Genomic DNA, 19,752 nt, shown 5'->3' with positions numbered 1-19,752 from the left:
AACACTGATCTCTCTAGTTTGGGAAGTTACAACTGAGCATTCTAACCAAGTGTGTGATGTGAGTAGCAATTCTCTTGAGACAAACAGATAGCAGTTGTCAACAAGCATGTACAGACATCATCATTACCATGATATTAAACATCAAAGAGAAATAAGTAGACTGCTGTGGTAGTTTGAATGTAATTAGCCACCAATGGGAGTGGCACTATTAGGAGGTGTGGCTTTGTTGGAGTAGGTATTCCTTTTTGGAGGAAGTGTGTCACTGTTGGGGTGAGATTGGAGATCTCCTTTGTTTAAGCTTCACTCAGTGTGACATTCAGTTGACCTCCTGTTGTCTGGAGATGTAGGACTCTCAGCTACTACTCCATGTTGTCTGCCTCTATGCCGTCATGATGATAATGGAATGAACTCTGAAACTGTAAGCTGCCTCCCCAATTAAATGCTTTCCTTTATAAGAGGTGCCAGGGTCTTAGTGTGTCTTCACAGCAATTGCAGTCTTAACAAAGTCAGCTACAATCTGAATCTACAGTCAAGAACATGATTTTCATGGTAGGATCAAGCCACTTGTGCAAGCCACGTTCTGCACTGTATAGTTTCCTTAAATTTTTAGTGTTAGGAACCAAGTATTACTTAGCAATAAAAACAAAGCATTGTCTCTTAAGTGAACATAGTGCTAAGATGTTGTAAGAACTCTCATATGCTTCAATATGAGCTCTTTACAACCATGACTCAAGGAAGTGGGACAGTTCCAACAAATAAAGCCTACATCATAGGCGTCTTCACTCACTAATATATAAAGATATAGCCCTCATTCTACAACAATTATACATCACATCAATGTATTTATTTTTCATGTGTTAATATGGAAATTTTTTTTAAAATTACTACTCATAATTTCATGTGAGATACTTATTCTTGGGGGAAAAATAATCTGGGAAAGTTGTATGGACAAAAATCATGTAAGTGTGGATTTATGAAATTATATTGTATACCTGTAGTCATAAATACAGCATGGTACAGTCATTTAAAAAAGACAATGATGGCCGGGCGGTGGTGGCGCACGCCTTTAATCCCAGCACTCGGGAGGCAGAGCCAGGTGGATCTCTGTGAGTTCGAGGCCAGCCTGGGCTACCAAGCGAGTCCCAGGAAAGGCGCAAAGCTACACAGAGAAACCCTGTCTCGAAAAACCAAAAAAAAAAAAAAAAAAAAAAAAAAGACAATGATAAGAGATTATGATAGAGGACCCAAAAAGAAAGTAAAATTAAAAAGCTAAGGTACTTAATATTTGACAAAGGAGGCAAAAATATACAGTACAAAAATGTAGTCTTTTTAACAAATGGTGTTGGTAAAACTGAACACAGCAGAAGAATGTAATTAGATTCTTATCTTTCATTTGTATAAAATTCCATTCAAAGTGGATCAAAAATATTATTTCAAATCAGAAACACATAGACAACTAGAAAACGTACAGAAATCAATCAGGATATTGGGATAGGCAAGGCCTTATTCATTAGAAAGTATACCAACAACAGAGGAAGTGAAACAATTGGACTACATGAATAGAAAAAGTTTCTGTTTGGAAACCATCAGCACAGCACACAGACACCCAAGTGATGGAAGAGAATCTGTACCAGTGACATTGTTGATAGGGACTCATACCTAGAATTTACCAAGAATTACAGAAATTAAATACCAAGGAAATTATACTGCCATTTATAGATGCACAAAGGAGTTGAATAGATATTTTTTAAAGAAAAATACACAAGTGACCAATAAATATGCAAAAGTGTTCAGGATCCCTAAAAAAATGCCATCATGGAATCACAAATTAAAACTGCTTTGAAATATCACCTCACCCCAGGCTGAGAATGGCTTTCATCAACTCAACAGAAAACAAATGTTAGGCAAGCTGAGAAGAGAAAGGAAGCCTTATTCACTGTTGATGGGGGTGTGTGAAAATTATACACTCAGTGTGGTAATAAGTTTCAAGATTATTAAAAAAGAAATGAAGATAGAACTAATGTATGACCCAGCAATGTCACTCCTGGGAACATAATTTGAAAACTCCACACCCCACTACAGAGATCTTTACACTCCACATTCACTGCTACTGCCTTCAGCATGGCAAAGTATTAGAATTAACCTAATTATATGAAGACTGTACACATATATAATGGAATATCATGAAGCTGAAGAGAAAATTGCAGGAAAATGGTTAGACACAGAATGCGTAATATTAAGTTAGGACACACAGTACAGAATGCGTAATATTAAGTTAGGACACACAGTGCCAGAAAGAAGAAATCACATTTTTCCTCTTATGCAGAAACTGGCCAATAATATGTGTCTATGAGAAACAATATGCATGGGGGCTTAGCAGAACATGGAGAAAAGAGATCAAGAAAGGTTAAATAACAGGGTTGAGGTAGGACTGAATACAGGTAATGAACAATAGCTGTGAAAAAGTGCTGTGGGATGGTCTGTATGTCAAATCTGCTACTCTGATTGGTCAATAAATAAAACACTGATTGGCCAGTGCCTAGGCAGGAAATATAGGCGGGACTAACAGAGAGGAGAATTGAGAGAACAGGAAGCTGAGTGAGGGAGACACTGCCAGCCACCACCATGACAAGCAGCATGTGAAGACGCTGGTAAGCCACGAGCCACGTGGCAAGGTATAGATTTATAGAAATGGATTAATTTAAGATATAAGAACAGTTAGCAAGAAGCCTGCAACGGCTATACAGTTTGCAAGCAATATAAGTCTCTGTGTTTACTTGGTTGGGTCTGAGCGGATGTGGGACTGGCGGGTGTCAGAGATTTGTCCTGACTGTGGGCCAGGCAGGAAAACTCTAGCTACAAAAAAGGATATAAACTAAGTAATTTTCTCGCTGTGATGTTTCCAAAGTAATTTTTCTGTTTTTCTGATGGATAAGTTGATAAAAATATATTCAATAACAAAACTATAAAGCCCCGTTTGAAAGACTCCAGAGCTTAAGTTCCCAATGACTACTCTAAGTAAATAAAATTGCAGTATTTGTACAGTATTTATACAGTAATTGAATCCAGTTAATTTCTGTGTGTGTGTGTGTGTGTGTGTGTGTGTGTGTGTGTGTGTGTGTGTGTTGTGGGTGTGCGTTGTGTATTTGCAACAATTGTCATAATAAAATGTAAAATATTGTTAGTAGAAGAAAACTAAAGGTTTGCAATACCTGAACATATAATATTTCTAGAAAAGTAGGGATGACCACTGACCTGGAAAATGCTTACTGGAGAATCTGCCATTTTTTTCTGTTTCTTTTCTCTGAGTTTCTCTTTCAGGAACAAGGAATAGATGACTTGCTGACCTTTCATATAAGGGGTCAAAAAGAAAAGGAAAAAATTAATACTGAAAGCTGTAGCACAAATTCTAGTTGGTCTAATTAATAAAAACCCACAGTCTGATATCAGGGGGAAAGCTGAAAGATCAGAGAGGCAGCACAGCCAGCTGCTAGTTCCTAAACCTGTGAGATTCTCCAACTGGAAGATGCTGAGCTCCCGTCTCCTTCACCTCATGTTCCTTTCTCTTCCCAGCCTTATGACTGACATCCTATCCCAAACTCCTTAGCACAGGGTTTAAAGGTGTGTGTGCCTCCCCAGCACTGGGAACAAACACATGAGATCCCAAGTGCTGCGATTAAAGGAGTGTGCCACCACTGCCTGGCTCTGTTTCTCTTTTAAACTGGATCAGTCTTGGGTAGCCCAGGGTGACCTTGAAATTGCAGTGATTTGCCTGTCTGTGTCTCTGCCTCCCGAGTCCTAGGATTAAAGGTGTGTGCCACCACTGCCTGGACTTATGGCTACCTCGTGCCTGGCTTTGCCCTCTGATGTTTGGGAAGCTTTATTTGTAAGAGCATACACAAACTACCACCACAGAAACCTGTTAGAGAACAATGTCAAACCACATGAAAACATCGAACAACAGAATATGACCAGGTGTCCAGACAATGATCCCAAATACAGAAGAGAGTGAAATGATATTTCAAGCTTGAAGAGAAAATCATTGTCAACCCATATTTTTGAATCAAGAAAAAAATTATCTTAAAATTGATAGAGACATAATTACATTTGAAGACAGTCTTGAGATAACATAAATAATTGATTTCACTAAAGCAGCTTTGTACACAGTATTCTGTTTTGCATGTATCCCTGCAGGCCAGAAGAGGGAGCCAGATCTCATTACAGATGGTTGTGAGCCACTATGTGGGTGCTGGGAATTGAACTCAAGACCTCTGGAAGAACAGCCAGTGTTCTTAACCTATGAGCTATCTCTACAGCCCCTAAAGCAGCTTTGCAGACAATAACTAGAGGCAAAATTTATATGGGGGTATCAGAAGAATTATCCATGTAAATATAGGAAATAATAATTCTATGTGGTGACTACATAAATACAGGAGAACTTGGAAGTAATGATTCATGGGCAAGACAGCAAATCACCAATTCTCACACAGAAGGAAGAAAGATATTTGGTAAGAATCTAAAAATGGTCTTATAAAAAACCTGGATCCAGATACTGTGGTAAAGGCTGAAAGATCAGTGAAGAAGATCAAGCCCCAGCCATGACCTCTTACCTCACCAAATCCTCAGCCTGAAACAGCTCAGCCAAGAGGCCTCAAGCTGAATGAGCTTCCTCAGGTCTCAGCCCAAATGCCTTTAGTTTCTGTCTCCTCATATTTTATATACCTTTCTCTGCCCAGCCATCATTTCCTGGGATAAAGGCTTGTGTACTTCCCAATACTGGGATTAAAGGTGTGTACCACCACTATCTGGCTTCTATGTTCAATTTAGTGGCTTGTTCTGTCCTCTGATCTTCAGGCAAATTTTATTAGGGTACACAACATATCACCACATAAATACTAGCAATAATCCAAACAGCAAAAATATAAAAAAAGCATAGTGAATAATAATGCCATGAACAAAAATCTAGCCATTCTGGAAGTCGATATGGAGACTACGCAATTAAACAAATCCAAAAGTTAAATAAATCTAGCACTGTACTGCTCACACCACTAGATGGTGGTCTTGTCATTTTACTAACTCAGGAACAAGTTTGTTTCCTGTGACTCAGGATAAGGTGATCAGACTCCCACCCCAAACACACAGACACAGACAGAGACAGAGACACAGACACACACAGACACACACACACACACACACACACACACACACACACACACACACACACACATACACTAACCCCACCCATCCCTGGTGGGTGCAGAGACTCTTGCTGTGCCAGAAGTAGAAAGTAAGTAAGGTATGTGGTTCCTGGCCTAAAAATGTCGGTTACACCTTCCATCTATGGTTCCAGAAACACTGAGGAAGTAGAAAAGGAGGAAAGGGAGTAAGAAGAGAAAGAGGAGGAAGGGCTAAGACATGCTGTTCTCTAGACTCCACACAGCTGTTGTAATCAGTAACCAACAGCAGCTGTACTGACCTGCATGGACCTCACACTAGATCACAGACTAGGAAAGGGAAAGGCTCACAGAGCCCACTCTTTACCTTTCAAATGTTGGCTATAGACAGAGTGTAGGAGAAGAATCTCTGCCTTTAGCTGTACTCCTCTGCTGAGCCATCCAGAATCCAACACATAGCTCCAAACCCACAGTCTCACAGATGGCCCTGGATAATCTCGGGGGATCCCAAACAAAATTAATAGAGATGAACACTCTAGAGAAATTGGTTGGAATTGTGGACCAGGATAGCAGACAGGTAGGAGGTGAGAGTGGGCAGTGTTTGATGTGTGCGTGCTCAGACACACACACAGTGTGTGTATATGTACACACATGTATGTGAGTGTGAAACAGGTATTATTAAAAAAAAATTCCTGGTTTTTGAATCAGGGTTTCTCTGTGTAACACTGGCAGTTCTGGAATTTGCTTTGTAGATCAGGCTGGACTAAATTCCCAGAGATTTGCCTACCTCTGTCTTGGGTGTGTTGGGATTAATGGTGTGCACCACCCTGCCCTTCTTAGAAATTTATTTTAAATGACCATATCAGTCTGTACATTCTTTTTCATTGTATTATTATCTGGTTTTTTCTTTTGGTTTGGTTTTGGTTTTTTGAGACTAGATTTGTCTGAGTAACAGCCCTGGCTGTACTGGAATTCCCTTTATAAAAAAGGTTGATTTGGAACTCACTGAGATTGACCTACCTCTACTCTACCATGCTGGGATTAAAGGAGTGTGCCACCACACCCTGCACATTATCTTGTTTAATATCAGGTAAAACTAAGAGTCAAGGGGAATCCCCTTTTTTGTGTGTCAAGAAGATTTTGTTTGTTTGTTTCTTTGTTTTTGGTTGCTTTATTTTGTTTTGTTTTGAACAAGAGTTTTATGTTTTAGTCTTGACTGTCATGGAATTATGAACACTAGGCTATCTTTGAACTCACAGAGATAAGCCTGCCTCTGCCTGGTGTGCTGGTATTAAAGGTGTGTGCCACTGTTAAGAAGTATTTCAAGCCGGGTGGTGGTGATACACGCCATTAATACCAGCACTGGGAGGCAGAAGCAAGCAGATCTCTGTGAGTTCAAGGCCATCCTGGTCTACAAAGCGAGTTCCAGGAAAAGCGCAAAGCTACACAGAGAAACTCTGTCTCAAAAAAACCAAAAAAAAAAAAGAAAAAAGAAAAAAAAAAGAAAAAGAAGTATTTCAAGTAACTTTGATGTTAGTTTTTCTCTGGAGTTCTGATGGAATCCTGTCAATCTGTTCAAGGGGTATAGTTGTAGGGGTGATGTTTTATACCTGCTTCAGTCATGCTGCTACTGATGTTCTGATTACATACCTACTTACCTATTATTTCACGTTATTTAAATTTGGTGTGTTATATTCATCTATTTCATTAACGTTTCCAATTTGTGTAAAGAAAGTCTTTAACGTCAGTCAACAAGAGATCCACTTGATCACTCATTCCTATCATGTTGGCTGTGCAGTTACCTTGTATAATTGTCAAGACATGATAACAGGACAGGTGGTAGTAAACAGCTTTAATCTCAGCACTCAGGAGGCAAAGACAGACACATCTCTGTGATTTCAAGACCAGCCTGGTCTACAGAGTGAGTTCCAGGTCAGCAAAGGCTACAGAGCAAATAACAAAAAATAATAGTAACAAAAAGTTATGCGTAGTTCAGCAAGGTCATGCAAGCCTTTTAACCCAGCACTCAGGAGGCTTGGGGTACGGAACTGAGTTCAAGGTCAGTGACATCTACACAGTGAGACTAGGAAAGTGGAAAGACACAGAGTCATTGTCTCAAAATAACGTAAATTGCTCCATGAGGAATAGCTTTCATGATTTCAGAAGGACCATGCAAGCTCCTAAAGCAGTGAGCCAAACAAGTCCTGTGATGCCTATGAACCACATCAACTGTCATCCTCAAACAGTAGCCCTAAGAAAGTAGTAGTGGCAAGCATACCTTGGTGGTAACCTGAATTGCGATCCTAATTAGCATTATTTAAAAAACCCATATTTAGATATTGAGGGAGAAAACTGAAATATTAGAGAAGGAGAGCAGCCAGCCACCAGAGAACTCTTACCTCTATGAAATCTCAAACCAAGTGCTGGAGGGAACCTGTCTCTATATATTCTAAGACTGAATAGGCCAAGATCCTGAGTCCACTTGCTTTATATTCTTGCCTCTACCTCCCTAGTGCTGGGATTAAAGGTGTGAGTCAATACCACCCAGTTCTGTTTCTCTTTTAGACTGATTCAATCTCATGTAGCCCAAGGTGGCCTTGAACTCCAGATCTTCCTGCTTCCTCCTCCCCAACCAAGATTAAAAGTGTATGCCACCACTGACAGGCCTCTGTGGTTAACTACTGGCTAGCTCTACACTCTGATCTCCAGGCAAGATTTATTTGTCTGAACACAAACAAAGTATCATACAACAATAACCCACACCTCTCTCATTAAACTTAAGATGGCTTCATAAAAGAGAACAATGATAGGTAATGAAAATCTGGCTACACTACCTGTGCAGAAGACATGAATCATGGAGGACAACAAACAATTACCATTTTAGTAAACCATCATAACCCTAACAAATAACTAACATTTTCTTTTGTACCCACAGGCAATCTTAGCTTTCACCCCTCATCAGGGAAACTTCACTTTTCAACAGATATCACTTCAAAAATCCACAGTCAATCAAAATGCATAATTTTTGAGCCCAGGCCCACTGGATGAATCTGTAAAACACTCCTGAAGAGGAGCTATAACGATTAAAAAAGGCTGAGGACCTGGGAGTTTGTGAGAGTGTGTCTACTAGTGTATTAGTCAGGGTTCTCTAGTGTAACTGAAATTATGAAATGAATATATATTTATGTATTTATTTATATTTATATATAATGAGTATTTATTGTAATGACCTACAAGCTGCTGTCCAGCTAATCAACCAATGACTGGTTATAACAGAAAGTCCAAAAAATCTAGCAGTTGCTTAGTCCACATGGCTCGTTGTCTTGGCCCTTTTCAGTACATAATGGAATCCCAAAGAAGTATGCTCCAATGCCAGTGAAACAATGGATGTGCTAGCAAAAAAAAAAAAAAAAAATGAGCTAACAAATGGGCAGTGAGCAAAATGATGCCTCTTTCCATGTCTACCAGCAGAAGGTGTGGCCTACCCTCTCTATCCTTTTCAAAGGTGTTGGTCCTTCAGCCTCAAGATGTGGATTAATGGCATTTGTCTCCCTATCTGAAATTCCAGACTAAAAGTGGATTTATTCATGTCCAAATAAGCAAAAATAGTATCTCTTGGGTATGCCCTTCATTTCTGAATTCTAGTTCATTTCAGATGTAGTAAACTTGATAACCAAGAAATAACCATCATACCTAGCAACTTCAGAAGCTGTGCTTATAAAAATCTCACCAACATGACTTCCCAAATGTGGGCTGGACAAAACCAAGAACAATGGACATGCCAAAGTAATTAGGGAAACAACCACAGGATGAGTCTGGTGACCTAATGGACCTACTGTGCATGAGACATCAACTAAAACTCCATTAATTACCTGGCCTCCATAAGCCCCTACTTTAACAGGAGGGCCACCATGTTTCTTGGGATCCCCTGGTATAGCACGAATTGTTAGAAGGTTTTATTAATAAAAACAATCTTGGAGCCTGGTACTGGGGTCAATACTGGAAGATCAGAGAAGCAGAACAAGCCACAGCCACCTCACCTTGCCAGTTCCTCAGCTGATCCTGTTTCCTCAGACTGGAAGCCTTCGAGTCCTTATCTGAAAGTATTTCAGCTCAACTGTTGCTAAACGCCTAAAAGCTTATCCACCTAGTTTTTCATGCCTTATATACCTCTCTGCTTTCTGCCATTACTTCCTGGGATTAAAGGCATGAGTCCCCCTGCCTGGCTATTTCCAGTGTGGCTTTGAACTCACACAGATCCATGCCTCCACAAGGCTAGGATTAAAGGTGTGAGTGCCACCATTTTCTGGCCTCTATGTCTGTCTAGTGGCTGTTCTGTTCTCTGACCCCAGATAAATTTATTAGGGTGCACAATATATTGGGAAACACAATATCACCACACCCTGGAATAAGCTTCAATTCAGAACCTACTGATATAGAAATGTAGGATATAGACATGATAGGATGAAAGGGTAGATTATTGAATGTGCTTTTAAAGAGCAACAACTTGTTTAAAATATTTTACATTGCTATAGATTTTAGTTTATTGATACAAATTTAAAGTTAATTTTGTTATACTTTATATATATTTCTACTCTTGTCTAAGGTATGTTTGTGCAGCTCATTTGAAATTGTAACGGATAATTAAGAAATACAGGTTTATAATTAGTCTTCTTGAAAGTCAATCTTTAGTCATGTTAATTAAGTTTTTAGGTATACATAGATATAATTCAATTAGTCACATAAACTTCAAACACTTCAAAGACCTACAGAATATGGCTTTTAAAATGCTTTAAAAATTTAGTCTTTCTAGACAGTGAGACATGTCTGCTCCTGGCAGCATCAATTTACTTAAAAAAGAAAGATGGACATCAAAGACTCTCTATAATGAGTTTATCTTCTTCTTAGCAAAAACTGCCATTTGGGGAAGAGGCTGCTCTTGTCTGGACTGATGATAGTATGTTGTATAAACTGGACATACAGGACTCATAGGAAAATGACTACTGAATTTGCCAAAATTGGGCAAAATGGTTCTTCAGGTTCCTGCTTTGCAGAGAAGACTCACAAGTATTCTACAAGACACAAGAAGAAGAAGCAACTACAAACTCTAGGCCTGTTGACTGAGGATGGACACCTCAACATTACAGAGGATCTTTGGATCACTGTCCAGGCAGGCAACTGTCTCTGTCAAATACTGAATTTTGGAAGTTGTTCGCAATGCATTTCCTGTTTACTAAGGTAATATTATATCTTTCTGTGGTCTTTCATGGAGTTGAAGACTAGATAGTTTTTCTCTGGAGTTCTGATAGAATCCAGTCAATCTGGTCAGGTGGTTGTTTTCAAGGTGGCATTTTATACCTCCTTCAGTCACATTGGTTCTGATGTTCTGTGTACATCTTTATTTCATGTTGTTGAAATTTGGTATGTTATCTTAACCTGAAAATTCATCTATTTCTTCTTTTTGTGGTATATTTTTTGAGACAGGGTTTCTCTGTGTAGTTTTGGTGCCTGGCCTGGATCTTCTTCTGTAGAACAGGCTGGGCTTGAACTCACAAGATCTGCCTGGCTCTGCCTCCTGAGTGCTGGGATTAAAGGTGTGTGCCACAACCGATGGGCCAGAAATTCATCTATCTCAATAAGAGTTTCAAATTTAGAATCATAAACATCTTTAATGTCAATAAACAAGAGATCTAGTTGATCTTTCATTTCTATTAAGTAGGCAGAGCAGTTACCTTGAGAAATTTCTGAGTCATGATAACAGAACTGTTTCTGATGAATACATGAATCTTGGTAGACAAAAAACAACCACCACTTTACTAAACCATCATAATCCCTAACAAATAACTAAACATTTTCTTGGTACCCACAGGTAAGTTAGTATTCACCCCCTCATCAAGGAACATTCTCTTTTCAACAGAGAACACTTCAAAAATCCACAAGTAATAAAAATGCAGAGTTATGGAGCCAGGCACACTGGATACAACTTTAAAACACTCCTGTACCTAAAGCTCAAGCTTCATTCATGAAGTGGGGGATGTAGAGACTGTAAGATTTAGAGGACCATGGAGTTAGTTGTGAGACTGTTTCTCCTGGTGTATGAGACAAAGTTCTCTAATGTAACAGAACTTATAGAATGAATGTGTGTGTGTGTGTGTGTGTGTGTGTGTGTGTGTGTGTGTGTGTGTGTGTGTGTTAGGGATTTACTGTAATGACTTACAGACTGCTTTCCAGTTAATCCAAGTAAGGCTGGATATAACAGAAAGGCCAAAAATCCAATAATTTCTAGTCCCAAAGGATCGCTGTATTCAGTATATGTTGGAAGCCCAAAGAAGATTCCAATGCAAGTGAAGGAATGGATATGCTAGCTAAAAAATTAGCCAACAAACAGGCAGAGCAAATGACTCCTATTCCCATGTCTTTGTATGCTTTCAGCAGAATGTGTGGCCAGATTAAAGGTATATCTTCTAGTCTCTCTATCCTGATCAAAAGTGTGTCCTTCAGCCTGAAGAGGTGAACTAATGGCATTTGTCTACCTATCTCAAAGTTCCAGAGTAGAAGTGGATTCAGTCACTTAAAAATAAGCAAAAATAATGTTTCTCGAGTATGCACTCCATTTCTGGATTCTAGTTCATTCCAGATGTAGTCAAGTTGACAACCAAGAATAACCATCACACCTAGCAATGCCAGAAGCTTTGTCTACCATGATAAATGATGGCCCCATGGGAATAGGAAGAGTGCTAGAGAGGTTCCCAGAAATCCACAAGATACCTCAACTATAGACTACTGGCAATGTTTGAGAGAGTGTCTGAGCTGACCTATTCTGAGGTTGGATGGCCGAACATACTGTCATGATAGAACTCTTATTCAATGACTGATGAAAGCAGATGCAGAGTTCCATGGCCAAGCCCCAGGTGGAGTTAGGAGTCCAATCGGCAAGAGAAAGGAGGGAATATATGAGCAAGAGATATTGAGACTATGATTGGAAAAAGCACAACGACAAATAGCCAAACTAGTGGAAACACATGAACTTTGAACCAATAGCTGAGGAACCCTCATGAAACTGGACCAGGCCCTCTGGATTAGTGACACAGTTGATTAGCTTGAACTGTTTAGGAGGCCCCCAAACAGTGGAACCCGGACCTGTCCTTGGTGCATGAGTTGGCTTTTTGGAACCTAGGGTCTAGGCTGAGACACTTTGCTCAGCCTTGGTGTAGGGAGGAGGGGACTGGACCTGCCTCAACTGAATCTCCCAGGCTGGGCTGACTCCCCAGGGGAGATCGTGCCGTTGAGGAGTTGGGAATAGGGGGTGAATTGGGCGGGGGGTGGGGGAGGCTGGGTGTGGGAGGAGGGAGAACAGGGGAATCCGTGGCTGATATGTAAAATTAAATTAGTTATAAAATAAAAATATTTTAAAAAAATCTCACCAACATGGCATCCCAAATGTGAGCTTGAAATGCCAAGAACAATGGACATACTCTAGTGGATGGGTAAAAGTCCACAATGCCTCAACACTACAAAGAGAATTACAGGCAAGTGGGGGGTTCTGGGAGCAGGAGAAATAGTCTCCCCTGGGAAGAGCACACTAACTGGTTACTCAACAATGAAAACACATGTACAAGTAACATAATATAGACTGAGCAGTTTAGTTATCATTATATGTATATACAAATAGACATATATGCATACAATAAAAATTAATAAAAAGATGCTATGCATTTAAGTACAAGCATAGAGGTGTATGGGAGAATTTGTGGAGAGGAAAGTGAGAGAAGAAAAGTTCTAATTATGTAATAAATTCAAAATTATAAATCTAAAAAGTAAATAAAACAAATAACAAACAATTACAAATCCAGACTAAAACCAAAACAAACAAATGAGATACATATCTACTTGGGAAAGCAGACAGGAATCATTTAAGCCTCCATGATGCCCTAGCAACAATGACAGTCATGAGGCATTGAAATGATAACTAATGTTGACATAATGTGGGGAGAGGAGATCAAACACTGCTGTGGGAGTGAGTGTTAGAAAATGAACTTTCGAAATCAGTCTCATATTCTCAAAACAATGAATAAATGAAAGGAAGAAAACTACTCTGCTACCCAGTTACAGCACTGATGTTGACACATTCCTGTGGAAACAATTACAAACATCTACTAATGGCAGATAAATAATGAAAACTAAAGATGGGAACCAACACTGTTTATCTTGGTGAATCAATGAGGTTCTGTTTGTTTTCTCTTTGGGGGGTCCTTTTTCCTGCATGTATGTCTGTGTACCGTGTGTGATCCTAGTGCTAGCAGAGGAGAGAAGAGGGCATTGGACATCCAGGAATTGAGGTTACAGGATGAGTGCCCATGTGAAGGTGCTGGAAATACAAAGTGAGTCTTCTGAAAGAGCACACAGTACTCTAAAGCGCTGAGTCATTTCTAATGCTATGTAGACCCATGAGTTTTATTGGGGTGACCTTCCAACTGGCAGTGAGAGGTTAGTTATAAAATCACAAAGGACTCAGAGACAGCTGCATCACCCTGTCAAGGAGAAGCCTAATGAATGGAGAAACCTGGGAAATCACTGCACAGCTTGCAGGCAGTTTAAGGTAGGTTCGAAGTGTCTCTCAAGCCACTCACTGCCTCTTCCAGACAGCTTGTCTTCTCTTGTCTGGTCCAGGCAACTTGCATAGTGTCTGCTCCATGCCTTGTCTGAACATCTTCTGTGCATGTGAACTTGTCTGACAGTTTCAATAGTCCTTGCTGATTATATATGCTTGAGGCAAGAGAGCACTGATGAATCTTGCCAGTTTCTGTGACTTCCTGGAGCTATTAAGTTGTCTATAAGTTTCTGGAGATTCTCTGCATAATGGGGTATTTCACTTTCCCTCACAAAAATGGCAGTCAACTCTTGTGTCAGGACCACTTTAGGATCACATGTAAGATAGATACCCTGCATATCATATATTTACATTATGATTCATATCAGCAGCAAAATTACAGTGAAATAGTATAACAATAATAACTTTACAGTTAAGGGACACTACAACTAGAGGAACATTTCAAAGTGTCACAACGATAGGAAGGTTGAGAACTACTGCCTTGGAGTGTCCCAATCCTTTATGTAGCTTTTAATATCCTGTGTATAAGGATCATCCTACAAAATGAAAGTGTTTAATCGCAGAGAAAATTGATACACAGTAAACACTCCTAGGCTGAACTCCATGGACTTGCCATTTCTCCAATGAGAATTTTCCCATCATGTTCAATGATGCTTTGTTGATAGTATTTACGATACAGAATCAACCTAGATGTTCATCAACTGACAAATGGGTAAATCAGAATGAGCTTCCTACTTCAAACTTGTTGCTTTTTGTGTACAAGTAAGACTACATGTAGAAGCCAGTAAGGCAGAAATATACCTTCAGTGGGGAGAAGCAGGAAGAGAGGATAAATAGTATAATGTAGGTGATAGGAAATTAGAGACTGGACAGAATATTCAAATATGTGATGCATGGATGGAGAAGAGAGGGGACTGCTGTAAGGTCAACCCAAATGAGATGTCCATGAGAAGCTACATGGGAACCTTTCATTTTGTAACGCAAGTAAAAAATACAATAACAGAGGATAGTAGAACACAAGTGTTACAAAATATGAGTCATGGAATACTACATGCTAGGTTTTCATCTAGGGATGGGCAAGAAGAAAGGAGGAGGTGTGGGAGGGTTAACCAACAGGATGACTGTATGAAGAAGCTTCATGAAATCCCACTGTTTTACAAGTTAATTGGAAGTATAATTTTAAAACTTTAAACAGAGGTATCACACATGGGTCAATAATATTACTCCCAGTCACAGGAATATTAAATGGAACTCTCTGTGCCAAGTACTGGTTACCTGCCTAGGACTTAGGCCTTACTTGTCAGGGAGGCCTCAGAGCCACCCTAAACAAAACAAAACAGGACATTGCCAATGCTCTTGCTTGAGATCCTTAAGTGTATGGTGTTCCTAAAGACACCAAATACTTTGGGTGTGTTTTTGTGTGTATGTGTTTGTCTGTGTGTGTGTGTGTGTGTGTGTGTGTGTGTGTGTGTGTGTGTGTGAGAGAGAGAGAGAGAGAGAGAGAGAGAGAGAGAGAGAGAGAGAGAGAGAGAGAGAGAAGGGGTGCACAATGTAGAATATACCTGGAAACACTTCATCATGGTTACATTTTGTAGGCTGCTGTCAGAGAAAAGATGTTAACTGTCTTACTTACCCCTGGACCCTGTGTCATACAATACCATCCTTCTAGGCAAGTTGTTTGTACTGGTGCAATGGTAGCATGACTATTTATGGGCATAATCAATGTCTCTCTTGATTGGATTTCAAAGCTGATCCATAAAGACAAATTCATGCCATGGTCAAAAAACAAAGCTTGGGAACTCTAAATCCAAGGAGAGTACCTATTGATGCTTTGTTAAGGATCTTTTTGTTAATCTGACCTCTAAATATTCATGTTTAGAATTATCAATTTTTACTACTCTCAATCTTAGTGAAAGAAGTCTCTTGAAGGTAGTATTGGGTAATTCTGCGTGGAGTGGTCATACAATCTGTGCCTTAAAATCTGGATGCAGACTTCACCCTCTCTCTCTGCTCTCTCTCTGCTCTGCTCCCTCTCCCCCTACCATCTCTCTCTCCAGGCCTGGCTCTCCTCTTTCTCCTCCAACCCTTTCCCTCCTAATAAAGCTCTAAAAACTGACACTGGGTTCTGTCGTGATCGTGACCTTTCCATGAGGTAACCAGCGCCACCACCAGTGCTGTTTATCACCCTTTCACTTATGCTCTGAAGCTTCTTAATTCCCACAGTTCAAAAAATCACATTCAGCACTACTGTCTTCCATGCTTCCACTAGTATGGCACATTAAGCATGACTTAAAGCAGAAAATAACTGCTTTTTAAATCCTCAGTCCCAAAGTCCTTATTACTGCAAACAAAAACATGGTCAGGCCTATCATAGCAATACCCCAGTTCCCGGTACCAACTTCTGTCTTAGAGTTTCTATTGCTGTGAAGAGACACCTTGATCATGGCAACTCTTATGAAAGAAAACATTTAATTGGGTCGGCCCTAGAGCCACCCCAAACAAAACAGGTCATTGCCAGTACTCTTGCTTGGCCACCTGCCAGAGGCCATTAAGAATATACAGCAGATGGCAACTGATAATCCAGGTGCTGACTCACCAGAGAAATAACTCCCTGATGGAGGAACCTCACGCAAGGCTTACGGGATTACTGACTGTAAACACTGTTGCTTCTGTCTGTAATTTTTCCCATGTGCTACTACATTTCTTCCTTAAAAACAGCTATGGGTATTTCCCCAATGCTTGTGTTTATAGCATGCATATATTCCATCTATTGAGCATATATATTTATGAATGATCAAGACAATGACTTCTCATTAAGCTATATAATTTTGATAAACAAAAATTTACTAGGATATGCTTCATAACTAGATCTATGGTTCCACAAAGACTTTAAGACACTTAGGCCCTGTTTTTTTATCATTAGTTCAGATTGGTATAAAGTAAACAATTTCTTCACAATTCTAAGACAAGCCACATACAGTTTACTGATTCAAAACCTCAAGAGCAAATTCAAACTAGACTGAATGTCTCTGTAAATGGATATGCACAGGGACAGAGTTGCAGATGTCTAACCAAGGTTATTAAATACAAAGCAACCTAAAATACTATACCAGTTTCTCTAGTGAGGCCTGGCTGATAACAGAGACCAGCAACCACTCCCTACTAAATCCCTTAGCAATTAACACCACGCACAAACTTCCAACCTTAGTTTCTGGTATAAAATTCAAGGCTCAGGTAACTAACTGCTTAAGTCCTAAAATTTATATGGAGGACAACAATAGCAATTAACCAATTAACCAAATCCAGACAGAAACAGCTTTATGCGGGAAAAGTTTCACTATTAGCCAGAACAACAGAGAATGGTTTGTCCTCACAGTCTTGAATAAAGAGTATCAAGTTCCCTGCCTTACGATGTGGGGTTAGAAACAGGATAAGAGAATATATTTTTAGATTTGGGACACTTTCAATACCACTGCCGGGAAAGTGCCAAGCACCATGTCCCTGTGTATGTGTTGTCATTGAATGTGCTATGACCCTGAGATGTAGCTTTTGTAATTTTTCTTTTTATTGCCTCAAGCCTTCTGTTGACTGTGTATATAAGCCACATAGAACAAAGAAGCCAGGAAATTAGAACTGAAAAGAAGCTAGAGAATTAGAGCTAAAAAACAAACAAACAAACAAACAAAAAACCCAGAAAATTGGAGCTGTAAAAGAATAACATATGACCCCCTCAGTTCATGTCTGAGTCTAATTCACTGAGATAGACAAACTTATTTCTAAAGATCCTCAGATTAAAAAAAAAATTCCTAAAATCCCACTGCTCTGTAAAGCATTCTTTCTGCAACCCTGGGTGCAGTTTTGGGAGCTGGTCTTTCAGGCTGCAATAGCTACCGTAAATACATGGTGCTGCTGAAGACTCCAAAGACTTTGGTTGTAAAGAGACAGAGAGCAATCTTGAATTTACCAGGGAACTCTCCTGGCTGGCTAGATTTTGTAGCACTGTAATGTAAGGTCCTGTGCAGGCTGTTCTCAGAAAAATAATGTCAATGATCTTACCCCTGGGCTATGAATCCTACAGTACCAACCTGCTAGCCAAGATGTGTGCACTGGTGCAATACCGGCATCACTATTTAAGGACATAACCAACCTCGCTCTTCATTGGATTTCAAGCCTACATCATAGACAGAAATTTATGCCATGGTAAAATCATGGCTTGGGAACTACAGGTTCAAGGGCAGAATCTATTGATATTTTGTTAATGATCATGTTGTTAATCTGCCAGCAAAATATTCATGTTTATAATTATCAACTTGTACTACTCTCATCTAAGGCTGTCTGCGGGACCAGCCTCCAGGCAGCACAGGACTTGAAGGGAAAATCCATAGCATTGACACAAACTAGATTTCTTTTTTTTTTTTATCTGAGAGGGTTAGTGAAAAACATACTCACATACTCTCTTGATGGTTTCCTTCTTTATTCTCCAGCTTTTTCTTATGGACTGACTGAACTGGACTAGGTTGGCCATGAACCTCAACAGCCATACAAAAGCATACTTATAGATTGTTACATAAAGTATTTCCTCATACCAAGGTCCCTAACCTTAATTTGCATGTCTTACTGAAGAAGACTATCACATCCCTCCATGACTCTAGTCCTTCATTATGCATTGTGTGTAATACACAGTAATACAAGAGCCCCAGGAGTGCCTAAGGTGTCTTGTGACCAAAGTCATGGGATGGCTGCAAGGTCCCCCTCTGTAAAACAATCATTGTTTTCCACAAGGATTCTTTAAGGTCAAGGTGCTCCTAAAAAAAACACATGTTCAATCTAATATCTACCCCATATAGTGATTCTCCTAAATCCCTACAGAGTAAAGGTAAAAACATTTTGTTTCAGGTAATGATGCACACCAAGACTTGTGACTGTGTCTCTCAGCATTAAAATTAAAGGAATTCATGTTGGCCTGGCTCCTGGGATTCAACTGTTTCTCTAACCATTAACTTCAGTTATGATCTAGGCAGCTCCTTAAGTGAAATTCATAGGCTCTAGACATGTAACATTTCCTTGTATTTACCTTTATTCATCAAAACTCTGTATAAGCTAATATTATTATTATCAATTAGATAGTACAGTATAAGAAGAAATCATCTTCATAGTAATCCACAGGTAAAAATGCCCAGTAGAATGGGATGTTTCCATGAGATAAACACATTACATTACAGGCAGCAGGGAATCTCCCCACACCCAATTCAACCATGGCAGATATCAGAGAAAGATAGCAACAGCAAACATGTAGAGGCACAGCAGAAGGAAAAGAAACTGTGGTCTGTGGTCTTGGGGAGCCTTGCCTGACTGAGATTGGCCCATCAGTGAGTCTCCTCCTGGTGGGCTGACACCTTGAACTTCAATTGCCACCTGCTGCTACTCTGACATGGCCACTGGCACTCATCCTTGGTGAAAGAAGTCTCCTGGTGCAGTTGGTGGTGAGTAATACAGAGACTTAAAACTATTCAAAAGATACTAAGAATAAGCAATTTTGTAAGAATGGGAAATTGCCACTTCATCATGGCTAAGGGTGGGTCCCACAAGTTTCCTTTACTTCCATGAAGGTCTACTGGCAGTTAATGAAAGCGTGGTAGTTTGACTATTTGGCCTACATAAGCTCATAAGCAGTGGCACTACTAGGTGTGGCCTTGTTGGTGGAAGTGTGGTCTTGTTGGAGAAGGCTGGATGACACACACCTTTAATCCAGAACGTGAGGCTGAAGGGCACACTAATCTGGGTCACACCTTCTGTTGGAAGTATGTCACTGTGTGGGTGGACTTTGAAGTCTTTTTCTGAAGCTTCCCTCAATGTGACTGTCAGTCAACTTCCTGTAGCCTCTTGAGTCAAGGTATAGGACTCTCAGCTCCAACACCAAGTCTGCCTGCACGCTGCCATGCTCCCCACCATGATGGACTGAACCTC

General features: G+C 39.9%; 1 protein-coding gene across 1 annotated transcript in view; it reads right to left on the bottom strand.

The window, feature by feature from the left end:
- LOC128095675 (zinc finger protein 54-like) overlaps positions 1–19,752 on the bottom strand; it is a 48,819-nt gene that overhangs the window by 1,525 nt on the left and 27,542 nt on the right. Inside the window, exon 8 of the mRNA XM_052714871.1 lies at positions 3,256–3,347. The gene's annotated coding sequence lies outside the window, so the exon portion shown is untranslated. The remainder of the gene's footprint in view (positions 1–3,255; positions 3,348–19,752) is intronic.

The sequence above is a fragment of the Peromyscus californicus genome, unplaced genomic scaffold (assembly GCF_007827085.1).
Source record: "Peromyscus californicus insignis strain IS unplaced genomic scaffold, ASM782708v3 Scaffold_4__1_contigs__length_199733344, whole genome shotgun sequence".
NCBI lineage: Eukaryota > Metazoa > Chordata > Mammalia > Rodentia > Cricetidae > Peromyscus > Peromyscus californicus.
This window is presented reverse-complemented; position numbering and strand designations above follow the sequence as displayed.